Source organism: Lathyrus oleraceus, chromosome 7 (genome assembly GCF_024323335.1).
Source record: "Lathyrus oleraceus cultivar Zhongwan6 chromosome 7, CAAS_Psat_ZW6_1.0, whole genome shotgun sequence".
In the NCBI taxonomy this organism is placed as follows: domain Eukaryota; kingdom Viridiplantae; phylum Streptophyta; class Magnoliopsida; order Fabales; family Fabaceae; genus Lathyrus; species Lathyrus oleraceus.
The window spans coordinates 490,018,248-490,044,112 of record NC_066585.1 but is presented as its reverse complement, the minus strand read 5'-3'; positions in this window follow the sequence as shown (position 1 = coordinate 490,044,112).

Below are 25,865 nucleotides of genomic sequence, written 5' to 3'. Positions count from 1 at the left end.
CGTATCTTGTATGCCAAGTCATTATCAAATAGATGATTGCTTTGGCATAGGGTGTTCATTGAGTTGTAAGTGTTGTGTCACTCAAAGCTTTTAAGCGTGAGTGCTGTGTATCTTGGTTTAAGCTGTGAAGCATAACCAAGAGTTGTTTTTGAAGTGTGACTTCAAAGTGTTTTTAATATCACTGAGGTGATTGAGGGGGAGTGAGTAGGAACTCTGATCTTAGATTAAGATTGAAATTGCATTGGGTAGGGATTAAGTGATAAGTTGTAAACGGGTGAGTTTAGCTTTGAATTGATACTACTAATAGTGGATTTCCTCCCTGGCTTGGTAGCCCCCAGATGTAGGTCATGTTGGACTGAACTGGGTGAACAATTACTTGTGTTATTTACTGCACTTATAATTAAGCTCTGCATAATCCCTGTCTGTGCAGAATTGGATGTCATAACAACCTGTGTGACATCCAAAGTCTGATAACTAGAATTTCAATTGGCATCAGAGCAGGCACCCTGCCTGTGAAGTTCTGGGTGAGATCTAGGGAAGTTACTTTCTAGTACCATGGACAAGGACTTAGGACACTCAAATAGACCACCCATGTTGGATGGCTCTAATTATGATGACTGGAAGCCTCGTATGATAGCCTTCTTAAGGTCTCTAGACAGCAAAGTCTGGAGAGCTGTCAACAAAGGATGGGAACATCCAATGAGGACAGGTGAAGATGGAGTCAGTGTGCAGATTCCTGAAGAAGAATGGGACAAGGAGCAAGAGGCACTAGCTCTTGGAAATTCCAAGGCCTTGAATGCATTGTTCAATGGAATCAGCAAGAACATCTTCAGACTAGTGCACCATTGTGAACTAGCTAAGGAAGTTTGGGATACCCTCAAGGTAACTCATGAAGGTACTTCCAAGGTGAAGATGTCAAAACTTCAGATGCTGACAACCAAGTTTGAAAATCTGAGGATGAAAGAGGATGAGACTATTCATGACTTCCACATGAATATTCTTGAAATTGCAAACACCTCTGGTGGACTAGGTGAGAAAATGACCGAAGAGAAACTTGTAAGAAAGATTCTCAGGTCCTTGCCTAAGAGGTTTGCTATGAAGGTCACTGCCATAGAGGAGGCTCAGGACATCAGCAATATGAAGGTAGATGAGCTCATTGGTTCTCTCCAAACCTTTGAAATGGGCTTAGGTGAGTATGCTGAGAAGAAGAAAAGCATAGCCTTTGTATCTAATGCTGAAGAGGAGGCAGAAGAAGGATATACTGGAGGTGATGAAAGTATATCAGAAGCCTTAGCCATGCTTGGAAGGCAATTCAACAAGTTCATGAAGAAGATTGATCAAAGAGGTAGACCCAATGTCAAGAACATCCCGTCTGACATTAAGAAAAGATCAACTTCTGAAGAAAAGTTCAACCATGGGAAGGGAATCCAGTGTCATGGTTGTGAAGGGTATGGACACGTCAGAGCTGAATGTCCTACTTACCTCAAATTGCAAAATAAGGGGCTAGCTATCACATGGTCTGAAGGAGATTCTGAAAGTGAATCTGAAGGAGAATCTGCCAAACATGTCACTGCACTAACTAGTGTATGTGTCTCTGAAGATGACACAAGTGCAGATGAGCTGACCTTTGATGAACTTGCTGCAGCATATAAGAAGCTGTGTACCACCAGTGCAGAAGTACGTGCACAAGGTGAAAAGCACAAGAAACTCATCAAGGAACTGGAAGATGAGAGACAGAAACAACTGTCTGCCATAGAAGGGCTGAATGATGAGATAGCCCTGCTGACCTCCAAGCTGAACCAGATGACCAAATCCATCAGAATGATGAATAAGGGAACTGACACCTTGGAAGAAATCCTAAAGGTGGGACAGCAGTCTGGAACCAAATCTGGGCTAGGATTTAGAAAAAGAACTGAACACAAACGCCCAAAGGCTAAAGTTCAGAAGTTCAAGCAGATGTCACAACCGATGTCTCAACATCGAGGAGCTAGGATGAATGATCATCAGAAGAGAATATTCCAGAATTTGCGGTGTCACCACTGTGGCAGGCTTGGACATATAAAAGCCTTCTGCTACTGGATTCATGGCTTCCCTAACAGAGCCTCACCTGTCAGACCTAAGCATAACACACGCAAGCGATGTGTTCCCATTAAGAAGCAACAATGGTATGCTAGGATAGCACACACTGCCCTAAGGGCTTCTTCCAGAGAAGACTGGTACTTTGACAGTGGATGCTCAAGACATATGACTGGTATGGAAAATCTACTGGTAGACATTCAACCTCACACCACCAGCTATGTGACTTTTGGTGATGGTGCCAAAGGAAAAATCAGAGGTGTGGGCAAACTGGACTGTTCTGGAGTGCCAAAACTGAACAATGTGCTGTTAGTAAGAGGACTCACTGCAAACCTCATCAGTATAAGTCAGCTGTGTGATCAAGGTTTTCATGTTCAGTTTACGAAGGAGCAGTGCATTGTGACAAATGGTGACAATCAGGAAGTTATGAGAGGAACCAGGTCCAAAGACAACTGCTATCTGTGGGAACCTGACCTCTCTAACTTTTCCACAACGTGCTCCTCAGCCAAGGAAGAACAGGAGGTGAAGCTGTGGCATAGAAGACTTGGCCATCTCCACTTACGTGGAATGAAGAAGATCATATCCAAGGAAGCAGTCAGAGGAATGCCAAAGCTTCTGATTGATGAAGGTAGAGTCTGTGGAGAATGCCAAGTGGGCAAGCAAACCAAGATGTCACACCCAAAGCTGGGACATTCCACAACCTCCAGAGTTCTGGAACTGCTGCACATGGACCTAATGGGACCTATGCAGGTGGAAAGTCTTGGAGGGAAGAAGTATGCCTACGTGGTGGTTGATGACCATTCCAGATACACGTGGATAAACTTCATCAGAGAGAAGTCAGATACATTTGATGTCTTCAAGGATCTGTGCATAAGACTTCAAAGAGAAAAGGACAGCTGTGTGGTCCGGATTAGAAGTGATCATGGCACTGAGTTCAAGAATTCCAAGTTTGATGAGTTCTGCTCATCTGAAGGAATAAGCCATGAGTTCTCCTCCCCTATAACTCCTCAGCAGAATGGAATAGTTGAAAGAAAAAATAGAACTATTCAAGAACCTGCCAGAGCAATGATTCATGCAAAGAAGCTCCCTATGCACTTTTGGGCTGAAGCAATGAATACGGCGTGCTATGTTCACAACAGAGTCACCTTGAGAAAAGGAACCTCCTCCACTCTGTATGAAATATGGAAGGGTAGAAAACCCACTGTGAAGTACTTTCATATTTTTGGAAGTAAATGCTACATTCTCACAGATCGTGAACAGAGAAGGAAGCTAGATCCCAAAAGTGATGAAGGGGTATTTCTGGGATACTCCACGAACAGCAGAGCCTATAGAGTGTTCAACTACAGGACCAATGTCCTGATGGAATCCATAAATGTCATTGTGGATGATAAAGAGGAAGGAACCGATGTCATGGAGGATGTTGAAACATTCCTTGATAGTCCAACTGACAGTCCAGTCAAGCCTGAAGAAGTACAGGAACCTCCTCCTGAATGTGAAGTAGAAGCACCTGCCAAAGTGCCATCTATCAGAATTCAGAAAGACCACCCTAAGGATCTTATCATAGGGGATCCCACCAGTGGTGTAACTACCAGGTCAAGGGGAATAAACTCAAATTCCTGCTTTGTTTCCAAGGTTGAACCAAAGAATGTGAAAGAAGCCCTGACTGATGAATACTGGATCATTGCCATGCAAGAGGAACTCGAGCAGTTCACAAGGCATGAAGTATGGGAGCTGGTTCCAAGACCTGAAGGGTCCAACATCATTGGTACCAAGTGGATCTACAAAAACAAATCTGATGAGAAAGGAGTAATTACTAGAAATAAAGCAAGACTAGTAGCTCAAGGATACACTCAAGTTGAAGGAGTAGACTTTGATGAGACATTTGCTCCTGTGGCTAGACTTGAGTCCATCAGATTGCTGTTGGGGGTAGCATGCATCCTGAAGTTTAAGCTATTTCAAATGGATGTGAAGAGTGCATTCTTGAATGGCTACCTGAATGAAGAAGTCTATGTGGAACAACCCAAAGGGTTTAGTGATCCTAACCAACCTGAGCATGTATACAAGCTGAAGACAGCCTTGTATGGGTTGAAGCAAGCACCCAGAGCTTGGTATGAAAGGTTAACCGAATTTCTGACCACAAATGGATACAGAAAGGGTGGCATAGATAAAACCTTGTTTGTGAAGGATGAGGAAGGCAAAATCATGATAGCTCAAATCTATGTGGATGATATAGTCTTTGGTGGAATGTCAGAACAAATGGTTAAAAAATTTGTTCACCAGATGCAATCTGAGTTTGAAATGAGTCTAGTGGGAGAACTGACCTATTTCCTTGGAATGCAAGTAAACCAAATGGAGGACTCCATGTTTCTCTCCCAAAGCAAGTATGCCAAGAACATAGTTAAGAAGTTTGGTATGGATCATGCCAGGCACAAAAGGACTCCAACTCCTACTCATCTGAAGTTAACCAAGGATGATGGAGGACCCAGTGTTGATCAATGCCTGTACAGAAGCATGATAGGTAGTCTGCTGTATCTAACTGCAAGTAGACCTGACATTTCCTATGCAGTTGGAGTGTGTGCCAGATATCAAGCAGAGCCCAAGGTGAGTCACTTGAATCAAGTCAAAAGGATCCTCAAGTACATCAATGGGACATGTGACTATGGGATACTGTACTCACATGGGTCTGAGCCTGTCCTATCTGGGTACTGTGATGCTGATTGGGCTGGAAGTGCTGATGACAGAAAAAGCACATCAGGTGGATGTTTCTTCTTAGGAGAAAACCTCATATCGTGGTTCAGCAAGAAGCAGAACTGTGTCTCTTTGTCCACTGCAGAGGCTGAATACATAGCGGCTGGAAGCAGTTGCTCCCAACTGGTTTGGATGAAACAAATGCTCACTGAGTACAATGTCACTCAAAATGTCATGACATTGTTCTGTGATAATCTCAGTGCCATCAACATCTCCAAGAATCCCATCCAACACAGCAGGACCAAACATATTGACATTAGGCACCACTTCATCAGAGATCTGGTGGAAGACAAGGTGATCACTTTGGAACATGTAGCCACGGATCTTCAACTGGCTGACATATTTACAAAGGCTCTGGATGCTACTCAGTTTGAAAACTTAAGGAGCAAACTGGGAATATGTCTCTCTGAGACATTATAGCAACCACTGATGTTTGGGATAAATTGTTTAATATCTCTGCCTATTAAACGATTTGTACAAGACTATGATTGGTCAACATATCATAGCTATGCTGCGCGCATCAAGGGTGAATATAAGAGGGTAAGGAGACACCCTACAGAGAGAAGGCCTCTGTACCTGCAGGAGTTCAAGGATGCTGTTCATGCAGGAGTGGTTCTGGATGTCAGAAACAACATCATGGCATCTGATATGGTGGTACCTACTGTCAAGCAAAAGTGGGTGATCACTTGATCGAAGCTGTGAAGCAAGATCAAGTGGATGTGAACTTGGTTGAAACTGTGAAGTAAAACCAAGTCTGGAACTCTGTCATTGAGCTCTGACTATGTTGTTGGCTTTGGCAACATTTGTGACAAAAAGGGGGAGTAATAACCACCAATACCCCTGACAAACAGAGTGGGTCTCTACAACAGACTCTCATGACAGATCTGAAGATTCCCCCCTTGCAGCTGATGTTGAAGTTTAGGTGCAACTTCGAATATATGTGTGCTGCTATGTGAAGTTTTATTTAACTTCCATGTGTGTGAGTGTGCTGCCACTCTGAGTGTATTAGCTAGTTTTATTCCGCTGCCATGAACTCTGTTATGGGGATCAAAGTGTTTTAGCCAAAAATTTGCCAAAGGGGGAGTTTGTAGGTGTTTAATTGGCTGCATTGTATGGTAAAACACAAATGTCTTGACTGATGTCATGACATGTATATGTAACTACATTGTAGTTATTGCAGGACTAGCTAACACAGGATTATTGAATGCTGTGACATTCATACCTGTCAACAGATACTAAGGAACAGAAGCTCTGTTAGAACTTAGTATTCACTTGCAGTCTGGTTATCAAGGAAGAACCAGACCTGGCATAAGGCCTACTGATTGAATGTCAAACTGGATGTTGTGACATTCATCATTGACAGCAGCTACTGAAGATTGGGCAGAGTGGTGTTCTGCTATACTTCAGCACTTTACTTAGTTTGTTATTCAAGAGAATAGCAGAACTAACTTAAGGCCAATTGTGTAAATGTTAAGTTGGACACTTTGACATTTACTAATGTAAGCTGGTACTGTAGTATGGTCATATTGATCATGTACAGGTCAGCAGATTTGTACAGTCTGTTTTCTGGGAAAACAGACTCAGCATATGGACCTTGATGTCAAGCTGAATGTCGTGACATTCATGCCTGACAGCATATGCTAAATTGTAGGTTGTTCAGTTTTCTGTTACAGCTTTCTCAGGCTATTCTTTAGGAAGTCAACAGCTTAGAGAAAATCCAGGAAATCAACAACCAAGCTACATTCAATGAACCTAACAAATAGCCTATTTGTTAGCAACCTAAATATTGAATTTGAGGGAACGTATGTGACCTAAAATTCAGGAAAATACAGGTGCAAAAGCCCAGGTGCTGCAATATAAAAAGGAAGGCATTCCTCCATTCAGTTTCAGGGATTTTGAGGCGTGAAGATTTAGTGTGTCCATCTTACTTCACTGCTGTATTTTTGTGAGTCTAGAATTAGACGTATCTTGTAAGCCAAGTCATTATCAAATAGATGATTGCTTTGGCATAGGGTGTTCATTGAGTTGTAAGTGTTGTGTCACTCAAAGCTTTTAAGCGTGAGTGCTGTGTATCTTGGTTTAAGCTGTGAAGCATAACCAAGAGTTGTTTTTGAAGTGTGACTTCAAAGTGTTTTTAATATCACTGAGGTGATTGAGGGGGAGTGAGTAGGAACTCTGATCTTAGATTAAGATTGAAATTGCATTGGGTAGGGATTAAGTGATAAGTTGTAAACGGGTGAGTTTAGCTTTGAATTGATACTACTAATAGTGGATTTCCTCCCTGGCTTGGTAGCCCCCAGATGTAGGTCATGTTGGACTGAACTGGGTGAACAATTACTTGTGTTATTTACTGCACTTATAATTAAGCTCTGCATAATCCCTGTCTGTGCAGAATTGGATGTCATAACAACCTGTGTGACATCCAAAGTCTGATAACTAGAATTTCAGCGCACATGTGGCAGTCATATGCGATATGAATCTTGAGATATAGTTCAAGCGGTCGAGAAAATCTCTAACTTGCTTCTCAGTTTTGGGTACAGGCATTTCTTGTATTACTTTAACCTTGGCAGGATCCACTTCAATACCCTTCTCGCTGACAATAAAGCCTAATAACTTACCATAACGAACACCAAAAGTACACTTATTGGGATTCAAGCAGAGTTTGTACTTCCTCAAACGCTGGAATAACTTCAACAAATGCTCAACATGTTCTTCTTCATCACTTGATTTAGCAATCATAACATCAACATAGACTTCGATCTCTTTATGCATCATATCATGAAAAAGAGTGTTCATAGCTCTCTGGTACGTTGCACCAGCATTCTTTAAACCGAAAGGCATCACTCTATAACAGAATGTTCCTCAGGGTGTAATGAATGTGGTCTTCTCCATATCTTCGGGTGCCATCTTGATCTGATTATATTCGGAAAATCCGTCCATAAACGAAAAGACTTTTAATTTAGTTGTATTGTCTACCAACATATCAATGTGTGGCAGAGGGAAATCATCTTTCGTATTAGCTTTGTTCAAATCTCTATAATCAATGCACATGCAGACTTTTCGATCTTTCTTTGAACAGGTATAATATTGGCTACCCACTGCGGATATTTAGCGGTGACAAGAAAACCGGCTTCGATTTTTCTATGCACTTCCTCTTTGATCTTTACTGGCACATCAAGATGAGTCCTCCTCAACTTCTGCTTGATTGGCGGGCATTCTGGCTTCAACGGTAATCTATGCTCCACATTCTCAGAATCTAAACCAGGCATGTCTCGATAGGACCAAGCAAACACATCTGAATACTCTCGAAGAAGATCAATCAACCCCTTCTTAATCTATGGACACAGTTGAGACCCAATCTTGACTTTCTTCACATCATCTTCAGAACCCAAGTTGGCTACCTCAATCCGCTCTTCGATTGGTTGAATGGCTTTTTCTTCGTGCTCAAGTAGACGAGATAATTCATCAGATACTTCTTCATCAATCTCTTCCTCATCCTCAAACACAAGGAAATCAAAGTTTGGAGAGGGAGTAGGATCATTGTATTTAATGGGCTTGGGAACCAACCTGCATAATGATTTGATATTTTTATTTTAGAGAAATGAATTATGACCAAATATTATGCAGATGGACAATTATTATTTATTTATTGATATTTTTTTATGATTACCATTTTCAGAAAAGAAAAAACTAAAAATAAAACATCATAGATATAAATGAATAGAATCTCATTTTATTGATGATAATTGAAAATGCCTAACAATGTTCACTTCTCCCTTAGGCATAGGAGAAGGATTTTTCTTAAAACAATGAAAAAACAAATTACTTAGAGCGATGGACAATAATGGGAACATCAATAGAAACCCAATTATTGCAAGTCTTGCCATGCTTCACAAAGTTGGCGCAGTCTTCATCTTCATCACCCTCGATCACAGCAGTTGAGTGTTGTTCATTACCATGGATGAACCCTCCGCTATGGAAACTCGGTTGCACTTCTTCAGCTTTGAAATTAAACGACCCTTGCTGAAATCTCAATCCGGACCTATTCTTGTTTTCTGCAACTTCTAGCATTCGGCCCCACTGATCTATACTGCTTGCCTCAATGACTTTCTGAGCATCTTCGAAAGAAGATATTGGTGCCCCAGTTTTCTTCACTTCAGCAATGGACAAGGCTTGGAACGAAGTTCCAACCTCCTTCTCAGCTTTAACATATATAAAAGATGACAGATGGCTCACCAAAAGCGCTTTCTCTCCACCAACGATGACAAACTTTCCATTCTTCACGAATTTTAACTTCTGGTGCAGAGTGGACATTACAGCTCCAGCCTCATGAATCCATGGCCTTCCCAATAAACAAATGTATGTCGGGTGGATATCCATTACCTGGAAAGTAATTTGGAAATCACTCGGACCTATCTTCACTGGAAGGTCCACTTGACCAATGACAGTTTTACGGGAACCATCAAACTCTTTAACAATCACGCCATTGTATCTCATTGGGGCACCTTGGTAAGAAAGCATGGACAAAGTTGACTTTGGAAGCACGTTCAGTGATGACCTAGTGTCAACCAAGACATTCGACATAGAGTTCTCCTTGTAGTTCATCGAAATGTGTAGCGCCAAATTGTGATTCCTGCCTTCCTCAGGAAGCTCTTCATCACAAAAACTCAAATTATTGCAGAAGTGATGTTGGCAACAATATGGTCAAACTGATCCACAGTAACGCCGTGCTCAACATAAGCTTGCTCAAACACTTTCTGCAACACCTCTCTGTGTGCTTCAGAATTCATTAACAGAGAAAACACTGAAATCTTCGACGGAGTTTGGAGTAGCTGCTCCACCATATTAAATTCACTTCTCTTGATCAATCGCAGTACCTGATCATCATCGTTAGGCTTCAGTTTTCTGGATTCACCAGACTAACACACGGGAGCACTAACTGAGTTTATTACAGGTACATCCTCCTTCTTACTGACTGTAGCCTATACTATATCTTTTGGAAAAACCGGACCAAATACACGACCACTACGGGTCACCTTTGCGATATCAGCTATATTCACAACAGAATTTGTCGTAGGCAACAAAACCTCTTGACCATTCTTCACCATTGTAGCATTATACTGGTAAGGAAAAGATTTATCAGATGTATACGGGACACGGCCCGCTAACTGTATCACTAACAGTGATATCGATCTATTGACGTTGTTGTTGCTGCTACTATCAAATTGAATGATTACCCGCTCAGGGGTCTTAAACACTGGCACTATTACATTGACATCATGTAATTCCCTTGACTGAAAAACTTGGATAAGCCCTTCATCCATCAATATTTGAATGTCCCTCTTGACAATGACACATCCTCGAGGGTTCACACTGCATACCACACAATCATCATGGGCATGCTCACACTCACTGACCAAACATATATCTCTATGAATTGGAACCAAAGACTGTCTGATATGGTGAACATCATAAACCTTATATTCTCTAGGACAACCATCTACCATGTTGACAGAGGAATTACCATGAGTGGGCAACGAGTTGGCTTTCACACTAGGCGCTCGGTCCTCAAAGGACACCATCCCACTCTTTAGACAAAATGACCTATAGTCTTTCATCATAAAAAATGACTTTCCAAGCAAAACTAGCTCTTGAATTCAACATGAAAGTTAATTGGAATGTCATTTTGAGTAACTTTTCTCTTGAAATCATTTTCATATGACAAAAAATTTAGGAGATAGGGTCTAGAGAACCCCAATTTTGACCAGTTGACTTTCTCTGGTCAACCACCATGAACCAACTTGCTAGCTTGATATTATCTTGATTTTTGGGACTCATGGAGGATCATGTATGTGTAAGATTATGAAATATGAAGTATCCCTTGAAATATTTGATCAAATGTTGAAGAAACTTGTTGAAGAAGTCACACAAGATACCCATATGAGTTAGGGTTTCCAAGGCAAACAGACTTCAATCTCTTGGTGAATTCTTGATCAAAATGATATGTGAAGATCATGGGGATCCATATATGATGCTTATACCAATGTAAACCAATTCTTGATTGCACTCCTTTCATTGAGGGTCTTAAACCCTAGATATGAGCTTGATAGAGCATATGTGAGCATGCACACTACCTACAAAAGAAACAAACTATACATTGACATATTTTTGGTATTTTGGTTAGTAAACAAAGAAAATAAAAGTATAATACAATCAAATGTGCTTGGTGATCTCTCCCAATGAAAACCCAATGAAAGAGAGGTAAGGAGGATGCCAAGGTGTGATCCTAATGCTAATGCATATGATGAGATGGCATGAGGGATCTTAGGGTCAAAATTAGGGTCTTACACGAGGGATATATATGATGTGAATGTGATCGTGCCTGTATTCAAGACCCCTGATCAGGTAGTTATCCAGTTTGATAGCAGCAACAGTAATAGATCAGTATCGTCGTTGGTTATACGGTTATCGAGCCATGTCCCATATGCATCCGATAAAGTTGTGCCATATCAATATAACGCCACTATGATTGAGAATGGTCAAGAGGCTCCTCTACCAGTTGCAGATTCAGTGGTAAATATTGCAGATATTGCAAAGGTGACTCGTAGTGGTCGTGTATTTGGTTCAGTTTTTCCAAGAGAGGTAGAAGATGTTTCCGCAAGTAAGAAAGCATAGATTCTTGTAGAGAATCCAGTTAGTGCTACAATGTGTCATTCTAGTGAGTCCAGCAAGTTGAAGACTAATGATGATGATGAGGTGTTAAGGTTAATCAAGAGGAGTGAATTCAATGTTGTGGAGCAACTGCTCCAGACGCCGTCAAAGATCTCCGTGTTATCACTACTGATGAATTTTGAAGCACATAGAGAAGCATTGCAGAAAGTGCTAGAGCAGGCTTATGTTGAGCATGATGTGACCGTGGATCAGTTTGACCACATAGTTGCCAATATTACTTCTTGTAATTATCTGAACTTTTGTGATGAAGAGCTTCCCGAGGAAGGCAGAAATCATAGTTTGGAATTGCACATTTCAATAAACTGTAAAGAGGATGCTCTGTCCAATGTTTTGGTTGACACTGAGTCATCTTTGAATGTGCTTCCAAAATCAACTTTGTCAAGACTCTCTTACCAAGGCGCCCCGATGAGGTATAGCGGTGTGGTTGTCAAAGCATTCGACGGTTCTTGTAAAATTGTCATAAGTGAAGTGGACCTTCCAGTAAAGATAGGTCCAAGTGATTTCCAGATTACTTTCCAAGTAATGGATATCCACTGGGCCTACAGTTGCTTGGTTGGAAGCCCATGGATTTATGAAGCTGGAGCAGTGACGTCTACTCTACACCAAAAGCTGAAACTTATGAAGAACGACAAACTTGTTGTTGGTGGTGGAGAGAAAGCGTTATTGGTGAGCCATCTGTCATCTTTTACTTATGTTGATGCTGAGAAGGAGGTTAGAATTTCGTTCCAAGCCTTATCTATTGCCAATGAAATAAAGAAAACTGGGGCGCCCATGCCTTCTTTGAAAGATGCACAAGAGGCAATTCATACTGGTAGCGTTGACCAATAGGGTCATATGGTAGAGATTGTTGAGAACAAGAATAGAGATGGATTAGGATTTCAACCAGGGCCGTTCAACATCAGAACTGAAGTTGTGTAACTAATTTCCTGCGGTGGAGGGTTCATTCATGGGAATGATCAACACTGAGCTGCCGTAATTGAAGACGATGGTGATGAAGACGAAGCTAGTACCAACTTTGTGACGCATGGCCAAACTTGCAACAATTGGGTTGCTGTTGATGTTCCTACAGTTATTCATCGCTCTAAGTAATTTGTTTTAATTTATTTTAAGGAAAAATCCTTCTCCTATGCCTAAGGGAGAAGTGAACATTATTGGACATTTTCCTGATTATCATCAATAAAAGACAATTTTATTCATCCACATCTATGATGTTTTATTTTTACTTTTTGCTTTTCTGAAAATGGTGATCACAAAAAACATAAATAAATAATAATCCTTCCATTTGCATAATATTTGTTCGCACTCCACTTCTCTAAAATCAAAATATCAAATCATTATGCAGCTTGGTTCTTAAACCCATTGAATAAAATGATCATACTCCGTCTCCGAACTTTGATTTCTCTGTGTTTGAAATTGAGGAAGAGACTGATGATGGAGAAGTATATGATGAGTTATCTCGTTTACTTGAGCACGAGGAAAAAGCCATTTAGCCGTTTGAAGAGCAGATTGAATTAGTCAACTTGGGTTCCGAAGATAATGTGAAGGAAGTCAAGATTGGGTCTAAACTGTGTCCAGAAGCTAAGAAGGGGTTGATTGATCTTCTTCGAGATTATTCTGACGTGTTTGCTTAGTCCTATCAAGACATACCTGCGTTGGATTATGAGATTGTGGAGCATAGATTGCCGTTGAAGCCAGAATTCCTGTAGGTCAAGCAGAAGTTGAGGATAACTCATCCTGATATGGCAGTTAAGATCAAAGAAGAAGTGCAAAAGCAGATTGATGCTGGTTTTCTTGTTACCTCCGAATATCCACAGTGGGTGGCCAATATTGGGCCTGTTCCTAAGAAGGATGGAAAGGTTTGCATGTGTATTGATTATAGAGATTTGAACAAAGCTAGTCCGAAAGATGATTTTCCTCTGCCACACATTGATATGTTGGTAGACAATACAACTAAATTCAAAGTCTTTTCGTTTATGGACGGATTTTTTGGTTATAATAAAATTAAGATGGCACTTGAAGATATGGAGAATACCACATTCATTACGCCCTGGGGAACATTCTGTTATAGAATGATGCCTTTCGGTTTAAAGAATGCTGGTGCAACATACCAGAGAGCTATGACCACTCTTTTTCATTATATGATGCATAAAGAGATTGAAGTTTATCTTGATGATATGATTGCCAAATAAAGTGATGAAGAAGAACATGTTGAGCATTTATTGTAGCTATTCTAGCGTTTGAGGAAAAACAAACTCCGCTTGAATCCCAATAAGTGTACTTTTGGTGTTCATTCTGGTAAGTTGTTTGGCTTTATGGTCAGTGAGAAGGGTATTGAAGTTGATCCTGCCAAGGTCAAAGCAATACAAGAGATGCTTACGTCCAAAATTGAGAAGCAAGTCAGAGGTTTTCTCGACCGCTTGAATTATATCTCAAGATTCATATCACATATGATTGCCATATGTGCGCCTATATTCAAGCTTCTTCAAAAAGATCAGTCTTGTGATTGGACCAAAAAGCTTTTGATAGTATCAAAGAATATCTGCTTGAGCCTCTAATTCTATCTCCGCCTGTTGAAGGGAGACCCTTGATAATGTATTTGTTTGTGCTTAATGAGAGTATGGGTTGTGTTCTTGGTCAGCAAGATGAATATGGAAAGAAAGAATATGCAACTTACTACCTCAGTAAGAAGTTCACCGACTGTGAGACTCGATACTCTATGCTTGAAAAGACGTGTTGCGCATTGGCTTGGGTTGTGAAGCATCTGCGCCAGTATATGTTGAATCATAATACTTGGTTGATATCCAAAATTGATCCAATCAAGTACATTTTTGAGAAGCCTTCTTTAACTGGGAGAATTTTCCATTAGCAGATGTTGTTATCCGAATATGATATTTAATACCGATCTTAAAAGGCTATCAAGGGTAGTGTCTTGGCTGACCATTTGGCTCACTAACCGATTGAAGATTATCAGTCAGTGCAATATGATTTTCCTGGAGAAGAGATTTTGTACTTGAAGATGAAAGATTGTGATGAACCATTGCTTTAAGAAGGTCCAAAACATGGTTCCCATTGGGGGATGGTATTTGATGGAGCAATTAATTTGTATGGTAATGACATTGGGGAAGTGATTATTACTCCTCAAGGCTCTCATTTTCCGTTTACAACTAGATTGACCTTCAAATTTAAAAACAATATGGCTAAGTATGAAGCTTGCATTATGGGGTATGAAGAGGCCATTGATCTCAGAATTAAATATCTTGAAGTCTATGGAGATTCAACTTTGGTTGTGAATCAGATCAAAGGTGAATGGGAGACGAATCAACCTGGTTTGATACCATATAGAGACTATGCGAGGAGAATTTCAAATTTATATACAAAGTTTGAGTTTCATCATATTCCTCGAGATGAAAACCGGATGGCAGATGCTCTTGCAACGTTGGCTTCAAAGATTATGGTGAAATTTTAGAATGAAGTTCCCAATTTGATTGTGATGTGTCTTGATAGGCCAACTCATGTGTTTGCTTTTGAAGAGATCAAAGATGAAAAGTCGTGGTATTTTAATTTCAAATGTTTCCTCCAAAGTCAGATTTACCCGCCTGGGGCATCTTTGAAAGATAAGAAGACTATGAGAAGATTAGATGGCAATTTCTACCTGAATGATGATGTACTTTACAAGAGAAATTTCAATATGGTTCTGCTCAGATGCGTGGATATACACGAAGCGTACTTATTGATGAAAGAAGTCCATGAAGGTTCCTTTGGTACTCATTCCAATGGACATGCTATGGCAAAGAAGATGTTGGGAGCAGGTTACTATTGGCTGAAAATGGAATCCGACTGTTGATAGTTTATGAAGAAATTCCACAATGGTCAAATCTATGCGAATAAGATTCATGTTCCTCCGACACTATTGAAGGTCATTTCCTTTCCATGGCCCTTCTCCATGTGAAGAATTGATATGATTGAGCCCAAAGCTTCGAATGGACATCGTTTCATTCCGGTGGCTATTGGTTACTTCACAAAGTGGGTTGAAGCGGCATCATATACAAATGTAACTAAGCAAGTTATTGTGAGGTTTATCAAGAATCAAATTATATGCAGTTATGGTGTGCCAAGTAAGATCATTACTGATAATGGATAAAACTTGAATAACAATATGGTGGAAGGTCTTTGCAAAGATTTCAAGATTGCACATCAAGAAGATCATTCAGAAGATGGTTGTGACATATAAAGATTGGCATGCGATGCTCCCATTTGCTTTGCATGGGTACCGTACATCCGTCCTCACTTTAATAAGGGCAACCCCTTTCTCACTTGTGTATGGCATGGAAGTTGTGCTCCCCATGGAGGTTGAAATCCCATCATTGCGTGTCTTGATGGAAGCCAAGTTGACAGAAGCTGAATGGTGCCAAACCAGATATGATTAACTGAATTTAATTAAAGAGAAAAGATTGACTGCCATGTGTCATGGTCAGTTATATCAGCAAAGAATGAAGAAGGCATTTGATAAGAAGGTCAGACCTCGTGTGTTTAGAGATGGTGACCTCGTGCTCGAGAAAATTTTATCATTCAAACCTGATGCTAGGGGAAAATGGACTCCTAATTATGAAGGCATATATGTTTCAAAGAGAGTCTTTTCAGACGGCGCTTTGATTCTTAAAACAATGGATGGTGAAGAGTTCACTCATCCAGTGAATGTCGATGCAGTCAAGAAATACTTCGCCTAAAAAGAAAAGAACAACTCTCTAAGTTGAAATGGAGGCAGTATTGCCTATAGAGGTTGAGTTTCCCTCTCTTCGCCTGTTGATAGATGTCAATCTTGATGAAGCCAAATGGGTACAGAGCCGACTAGATCAGTTGAACTTGATTAAAGAGAAGAGGACGACTACTATATGTCATGGGCAGTTATACCAGAAGTGGATGAAGACGGAATTCGACCGGATGGTTCATCCTCAGAGCTATCGAGTGGGTGACCTTGTTCTAAAAAGAATTATTCTACCTCAGTCAGATCCCAGGGGCAAATGGACTCCGAATTACGAAGGACCTTTCATTGTTAAAAAGGTTTTCTCGGGAGGGGACATGATGCTAGCCACTATGGATGGAGAAGATTTTCCACTCCTTGTTAATGCAGACGTAGTTAAAAAATACTTCGCATAAAAGAGACTCGCTAAGTCGACGACTTAGGAAAAAATGGGCATCCCGGGGGAAAAAAAAGAAGAAGAATAAAAGCTCGGGCAAAAATTAGGGATAAAAAAAGAAGAAATGAAAAGAATGAAAATAATTGTACACCCGCTAAGTTGAAAACCTGAAAAGGAAATTTAGGCAACAAAAAAAAAGAGTATCCCGGTGGATCAAAAACCCGAAAGGGAGATCCATGCAAAAGTTAGGGATTAAAAGCGAACGACTACGTCTTGTGTTGGATCTTCGATTTCACTTTAGACAAAATTTTGAAGGCCAAGAATCGATCCAATCATTTTCTTCAGAAAGCAACGGGATGAGAGCATTGAGGACATAAGAGCCATAGCTGAACTGGAACCTGATGGATATCCGTTTACCGTTGCCATTTTGTAAATTCTAGCTTGTTTTACTTTTGGCAATCACCTCTTTCTAGGGGTTGCTTCCTATTGTAATTGCCCATTCATGGGACAATTTTCAATCAATAAAATACTATTCATTCAAAATCTCTCTGTTTTATTTTTATCTGTTTTGTTTGCAGAAGAAGTCCAAATTTTTTATAAGCATTGCATTTGAAAATTTGAGGCCTTGCATAACATGATATATAAAACACGTGAGATTACTTGTGATTCTAGGTAACCTGGTTGGTAGCCGGAGTAATCCATATCATACCCATGGCATTGTTTGCTTGTCTATGTTGTAGGAATGTCGTTCCATACCAGTTGTTTACTTAAGGGAGAGGATGATGAGACTGTAGCCAAGGCGTTGTAGTCATATTATCCCCGCAAGTCGCATTTCTGAGATCTCTCCCCAAGCGGGGGGTTGGCTAAGAGGATCCGATTTCCCAGCATTTTGCTTGCCTCTAGTGCATCCATTTGTTGGATTGTGGTTGTTCCCCAACATGTGTCTACCTGAGGATGTTCCCCAAGCAGAGAGTGTGATGGAGAAGGTTAATCGATGAATGTCCCCAAGAGAGTCTTTCCCAACAAGTGTTGTCTAACTAAAGATATTTCCCCAGACAGAGTGTTGTTTGATGTTCCCAGCTCCCTAGCAGATGGTTTGGGAGGTTGCGTGTCGGACTTCTTATTCCCCACGAATGTTATCTCCAGCAGATTGAAATTCCCTCGTGTTCCCCAACTGAGCGATGTTCGAGGAGTTGCTTGTTCCCCATCGGAGATTCTTCGTCCCCAACCGAGCGATGTCTGAAGTTTCCACTCTCCCCAGTAGGGATGTATACGTCAAGGTTGTTATATCTCCAGTGTATTGAGATTCCCTCGAGTCCTCTTGTGAGTATCAGTGAAGTTCTGGTGGTATGATTCTACTATCCCCGCAAGAGCGCCAGGCCGGAATTCTTGTTCCCTAGAAGTTGATGATGGATCCTTATCCTCAGCAGGGTTACCATTTCTAGCAGGAGGTCGAATGTTTTCCTTTCCCCAGCGAAGTGACGTCTCTCGCTAGAAGGTCGACTATTGCTTTATCTCTTGCAGATTATGCGCCTAGTGGTTTCTCCCCGTAGAGCTTCGGGTGTTGCAAGGATTTCCCCGTATGGCATTTCCTTGTATCTCATTTATTTCCCAGCAAAGTCATGCATCATTACATTTACATCCTCTAAATGTGTAATTTCCATTAACCTTGGAATGTTACTCCATAAGAAAAAGTCAAACATGCATCAACTCACAAGCCAATTGAGTTGATTTCTTTGCATATGTCCTTAGAACCTTGTTGTCCCCAACAAAGCTGCCAGGATCCTATCCCAAATTCCAATTCTTATCCTATCCCAAATCCCATCTTTATCCTATACCGAATTCAGATGATATCCTACCTCTGAATTTATTTTCCTCAGATATCCTACCCTGAGCCATTTCCAGATATCCTATTCTGATTCTAAAATTCTACCCCATTTTCTGAATTCTAAATCCTTTCTCCAAATCCTAAACCTTTACCCTGTTGTTTTCCTCTGTCGCAGAGTGAAAACTTCGGTTTCATTTTGGTATTCAATCCTCTCACACCCTGAACGATTAAAATCATTCACTTTTCAACCTCTTCGCTGTAAGAAGATTGAATAGGGGCAGCTGTTGTACCCCAAAATTCACACTCTACTTTTTAATACTTTTGGCTTGTGCGTTGCCTCATTTGCATAACATTCACATATAGTCAGCATTCATATAGGATCAAGGTCCCTGCTAATTCATTCCAGAAGGATTCAGTGTCCTCGTCTTATTCTACAAGCGCCAGTATTTTATTTGTTAAAAGACGTGACAGAAAACGGAATTCGGTTTCGCCGTATGAAGCAGGAATTTAGGTTTTTAGTCAAAGAGGGCTCCATAAGGGTGCCATATCATTTTCTCAGAGGCTCGATCATGTTCTTATTATTTCCAGATGTCATGGGATTATTTTCGTCAGAGTTGGCAAGAGTATCCGGGCGTTTCAGCCGATTCGTCGCGTTTTAAGTAGAAAACAGTGTTTTGTTGCAAGTACGAAATTCGTAACTTTTGCTCGGAAGACTATTCCACAGTGGCTCTTTCGCCTTCTATTCTCTATCAACTTATTCTACATTTCATATGTTGAGGCTGAAGGCCAATTCCTTGAAGAAGATAGCGGGAATTAATTTTCAACAGAAGTTTCGGAGTTTTCTGCTTACCGTCTCCCGGTTGTTGAAATTTTCGTAACTTCTCACCCGATCAACGTATTGATACGGTTCCTTCTCCGTGTTATCCGGCTTGTTATTATCTTCATTTCATCTGTTGAGGCTGAAGGTTAACTTTATGAGGAAGGTCTCTGAATACGCCAAGTACCTGAGTTTATACAGTGAAAAACTATGTTGAACCGTTGTTTCCTGTGCGATAAAAAATTCATAACTTCTGAACCGTATGTGAAAAATGGATGAATTTCGGACACAAAGTATGTCTTAAGGTCCCCGACATTTCTTATGCTGAAGCCAGAAGCCAATTTTGCACCAGAAATTCCAGAATATTGCAAAAGCGTCGGAGGTCGACTATGAATCCGATTGAGCCCGTTCTCGCGGCAACGATTCACAAATTTACTCATCTTCGATTTTGCTTTCAATCCCGAGACCGAATTTCGCACCGAAACTCGTTTCCTCGAGATTGGAGTTTAAGCGGCATTTTGGAGGAAATTTCAAATTCAAATTTTGGGACCACTATATATTCATTTTTCCTCAATTTTTCTCTCTCTTTTTTTTTGGGGGGGGGGGACTCTCCATTCTCTCTCTTCACAAACACTTCTCTCTTTTTCTCTCCCTTCTCTATAGAATCAAATTGAATTTTCTTCTTGAGTTTTCATAACAACTTCATACAAACTCTCAAGAACGCGAAGAACATTCGAATCATTTTTCCAGAAAATTACCGAAATCTCAATTGATCTCCCTCCTCGCGACCAACGCTGTTGTTCGGTGATCCTCCGCCTCTCCGATTGCTTGTTCCGGCCACAGCTCCTGTCAAGGGCAAGTTCCGGCGATGTTTCGGTAAACTTCCTTGTTTCCAGTACTGTTTCGGTTGTTTACAAGCTTGTTTTAGTTGATTTAGGAATTCAATTGCTTGTTTGGATCATAATTGGAAGTTGTGTGATAATGTTGCGAGTAATTGGATTTGATCTTAATTGATAATGATGATTAACCTTGGGATTGACCTTTTATGACAATGTAATGTTGTTTTGATTTGTGTTAACATTTGATATGAATTTGAATGTTGTTGTCTCCATGAGTTTGGAATTAATTTGAAATGTGATACCAAGTTGAGCCCAAGTATGCATTTGTTCATAACTTTTGATCCGTAGCACTTGTATGCGTTTTGTAATAATAGAAACCGCATCGTTAAGTGATTCCGGAAGCATTCGGATGGTTTATTTTCGATTTCGGAATTTCACTTTTGCACGTTTTCGGTTATGTTTTTTTAAAAAGAGGCTTAAAAGTCGTGCTTCCACTCGGTTTTTGGCCGAACTGAGTTCGTTTTTGGGTTCCTTGGCCCGTTTTCTAGCCACTCTGCGATTTTCGTCCCGTTCCGAGTCGGTGATTTTTGACGCCTATTTTCCGATTTTATCGATTTTAAGTGTTGTTTTGTGTGAACTTTGTATTCTCACCTCCCTGTTTGCACATGCTTATGTTTGTGTGCTTGTGGATGTTCCTTGTGATTGAATTTGCATGTTTTCGGATTAATTTTGCACGCATCTCAAGTGGTAATACGCGGCTGCCCTAGACGTTGTCTGTTGTATTTACATACTATTTTACACCTCTCTCACTTCTATTCTATGATGGTGATGAAGATATGATGTGCTTTACCCTTCCTTGTTATTTTTGACTCATTTGTTGAGATATGCAAGGTACACCGATTGAAATTTCCAATCGCGTGATTGAATGCACTTCCCTTTATTTGTAGGGGTGCGGGTTTGCTATTCTACATGAGCTATGTTACCGCGAGTTCATTATTCCACACGGATTCTTGGTTTCCCATTTCTCAGGAAATGAATTTTGTTTATCTATATTCGTTTGGTATTTACGCGATGCAGGTTCGCGTATACCGACGCCGTTGCGATTTATTTTCGCTGACGGTGTCCATTTGCATTATGGATTATGTTCCGCCTTCTAACTGTGTTTGGTTTGGTTGATGCTAGCTTGTACGAGATTTTATGGATTTCTGTTTTTCTGCATTGCTGGCTCGTTACGAATTTGCTATCCGTTTGGTATACTTCTTAACCCTTTTACTTTTCCGCACTATGTGATTCCATGAGAAGTAGGGTAGACATTCATCATTGAAGCCATGAGAAGTAGGACCTAGACATTCATTGCATAAGTCCTACTCTGTAGGCCATGTTTTCTGGGAGTCCTTGCCATGTAGGCAGGCAATCTGATTTGTTTGTTTATTTTTGTACTAAAGACCTCCAAAGAGGCGTCCCCTTCCCAATACCCCTAATAAGTCCTCAAGAGAAGGCAAGCGGAGAGGGTCCGCAATCGACCCCCGCACTTTCGTCTGTGTCGTTCATTGGCTCACGTTACACGTTGATGCCTTTGAACCGATTCCCCTGCTCTTGTTATCGAGTCAGTCAAGTGGAAAAGGATCTTGCAATCGGATCCTCATGCATTGTCTAGCTTGCGTCGCCCGACGCTGATGCATTGTGCTCTAAAGCACAGTGATTGATATTTCCTGTTTCCACACTTTCCTTGGTGACTTGATACCATGGTTAAGGCAACATATTTCCAAACAGATTTTGTTTGCATCGGCCAACATGGCCTCGAAGCTAAAGCCTTCCCTTATCCTACTTTGATCTAATTTCACTCCTAGGTTCCCCCTTTCCCTTAATCAGCTTAGGTAATTCGATATCACTGCTTGGCCTCTTTCTCCTTTACCTACCGTTGATGCCATGTCATCTCGGTAGGTGTGTGCTACTCGGTGTGAATGGATATTCCCCAAGCATGTGACTGTAATTGATTATCTATTTGATTTGATTCTTGATTGTATGTTTTGACTTGCTTCGGCTCGTCCATCACCACATGACGCATTCACAAGCATGATTGCACAACAGTTGAACATGCCATGATATTCTATACTTGATTTGCATTCTATCTCTGATTCATATCCTATCTGTAATCATTTCCTTACCACTACACTGCATGATTGAGTTTGTATGCACCACGTTCACCACTATCCTACGTGGATGCTCGCGTTTGATTACATTACATTCTTTATTTATGTGCACCGTTATCCTATACCGTCATTACATTTTGTCTCCGTTATACTACACAAACATTTAACATTTACGTGCACCGTTATCCCATACAGTTGCTACGTTTCATCTCTGTTATCCTACACGGACATTGCATTTTGTGTGCACCCCTATCCCATGCGGATGCTACATTTCTCTGTTATCCTACACGGACGATCCCATTTGTGTACGCTGTTATTCTATGCAGATGTTATGTTCTTTTATGCCTATCCTACGGTGTACAGTGCATTTTGCATGATTACGTATTCCATGATTTGATATAGTTTACGTACAGCTCACCGCATACAGTATATGGATTCTGTTATCCTATACGGATGTCCACGTACTGATTGCGCATATTCTATTGTGCATTTCCTTTCTGCATTAGATTATGTATATCCTGTTGCATACATCTACGCTTCATGCATATTCTATTGCACCTGTTTGTGATGACACCTATTCCTATGTGTACATCTTTTCACATATATTCCACTATGCATTCATCTGCATTGCTTGTGTGCGCTGTAGTTTGATACAGCTGTACACGCTCATCTCTCACATCTTATATGTGTGCTCCATGATTCGATACGGTGTTTACGTACTAATTGCGTATATTCCATTATTCTTACTTCTTCTCACGAGCACTGTTATCTTATACAGTTGCCACGTTTATTCTACCGCAGTCGGTACTTCAACTCTATTATCCCATACGGATGCTGAGACACTGATCACGCAAATATTTCCAAATGCATTTTTGCATTCACTCTACTTTGTTTTGCATTTATCATATTGTTGTCATCCTATGTTTGTTTACCGTGTACGTTCCCTTGATATAGACGTTACGCGTGCCTGTTCACTCTGTGCGCTTTATGCGTTTACTTGCATTCTGTTGCATCATCATGCATTACATTATGTTTTTTCTTTTCACTCCTTTTTAAGGGGAACTATGAGTGCCTTGATCTCTCACTGCACGAAGAGGGTAAATAGGCACAAAGGTTCGCAACCGCGGCAGGCATAATCATGCGTTTTTATCGTTTTTTTATCATTGATTATTCACTATTTATACCATGTTCATGCATTTGTATTTTAGCCTAGTTCTAAGCAAACCAACCTATTTGGATAGACAACTAGAGTGGATCCCATAGAGTACTACAGATGCGTGGGGTGCTAATACCTTCCCCTCGTGTAATCAACTCCCTTACCCATCTCTTGGTCGCAAGACCGTCAAATTCCCCTTTTCAGGTTTATTCAGTGTTTCCTTTCCTGCTTAGAATTAATTACATTGGTGGCGACTCTATTGTTTGTTTTCTTCTACGCCTTCTTTCGCCTTTGTACCGTGGATTTTGAAAATCGCGGGACTGACAGCCAACATCACTTCTTGCAATAATTTGAGTTTTTGTGATGAAGAGCTTCCCAGGAAGGCAAAAATCGCAATCTGGTACTCCATATTTCAATGAATTGTAAGAAGGACACTATGTCCAATGTGTTGGTCGATACTGGTTCATCTTTTAATGTGTTGCTGAAATCAATGCTATCCAGACTTTCCTACCAAGGCACCCCAATGAGGTACAGCGGCGTGATTGTCAAAGCGTTTGATGGTTCCCGTAAAACCGTCATTTGTGAAGAACGGAAAGCTTGTCATTGTTGGTGGAGAGAAAGCACTTCTGGTGAGCCATTTGACATCCTTTTCTTATGTTGCAGCTGAAGAGGAGGTTGGAGCGCCGTTCCAAGCCTTGTCTATTGCTGGTGAAGTAAAGAAAGCTAGGGCACCCATGTCCTCTCTAAAAAGATGCGCAAAAAGCTATTGAGGCTGGCAGCATTGATCAGTGGGTTGTGTGATAGAGATTGCTGAGAACAAGAATAAGGCTGGATTGGGATTTCAACCAGGGCCGTTCAACGTCAAAACTGAAGATGTGCAACCGAGTTTCTGCAGTTGAGGGTTTGTTCATGGGAATAGTTAACACTCAGCTGTTGTGATTGAGGATGGTGACGATGAAGACGAAGCTTGCACCAACTTTGTGACGCATGGCCAAACTTGCAACAATTGGGTTGCTGTTGACGTTCCTACTATTATTCATCGCTCTAAGTAATTTTTTTTTCATTTTTAAGAAAAATCCTTCTCCTATGCCTAAGGGAGAAGTGAACATTGTTGGGCATTTCTATTATCATCAATATACAATTTTATTCATCTACATCTATTATGTTTTGTTTTTAATTTTTGCCTTTCTGAAAATGGTAATCACAAAAAACATAAATAAATAATAATCTTTCATCTGCATGATATTTGGTCACAATTCATTTCTCTAAAAATCAAAATATCAAATCATTATGTAGGTTGGTTCTCAAACCCATTGAATACAATGATCCTACTCCCTCTCTAAACTTTGATTTCCTTGTGTTTGAAGCTGAGGAAGAAACTGATGATGATGAAGTATCTGATGAATTATCTCATTTACTTGAGCATGAGGAAAAAGCCATTCAACCGTTCGAGGAGCAGGTTGAATTAGTCAACTTGGGTAAAGGAAGTCAAGATTGGGTCTCAACTGTTCCCAGAGGATAAGAAGGGGTTGATTGATTTTCTTCGAGAATATTCCGATGTGTTTTCCTGGTCTTATCAAGACATGACTGGTTTGGATTTTGAGATTGTGGAGCATAGATTGCCGTTGAAGCCAGAATGCTCGTCGGTCAAGTAGAAGCTGAAGAGAACTCATCCTGATATGGAAGTAAAGATCAAAGAAGAGGTGCAGAAGCAAATTGATGTTGGTTTCCTTGTTACCTCCGAGTATCCGCAATGGGTGACCAATATTATGCCAGTTCCTAAGAAGGATGGAAAAGTCTGCATGTGTGTTGATTATAGAGATTTGAACAAAGCTAGTCCAAAAGATGATTTTCCTCTGCCACACATTGATATATTGGTAGACAATATAACTAAATTCAAAGTCTTTTTGTTTATGGACGGATTTTTCGATTATAATCAGATCAAGATGGCACCCGAAGATATGGAGAAGACCACATTCATTACACCCTGGGGAATATTCTGTTATAGAGTGATGTCTTTCGGTTTAAAGAATGTTGGTGCAACATACCAGAGAGCTATGACCACTCTTTTTCATGATATGATGCATAAAGAGATTGAATTTTATGTTGATGATATGGTTGCAAAATCAAGTGATGAAGAATAACATGTAGAGCTATTCCAGTGTTTGAGGAAAAAGAAACTCCGCTTGAATCCCAATAAGTGCACTTTTGGTGTTCATTCTAGTAAGTTGTTGGGCTTTATTGTCAGCGAAAAAGGTATTGAGGTATATCCTGCCAAGGTCAAAGCAATACAAAAGATGCCTATGCCCAAAAATAAGAAGCAAGTCAGAGGTTTTCTCGGCCGCTTGAACTACATATCGAGATTCATATCGCATATG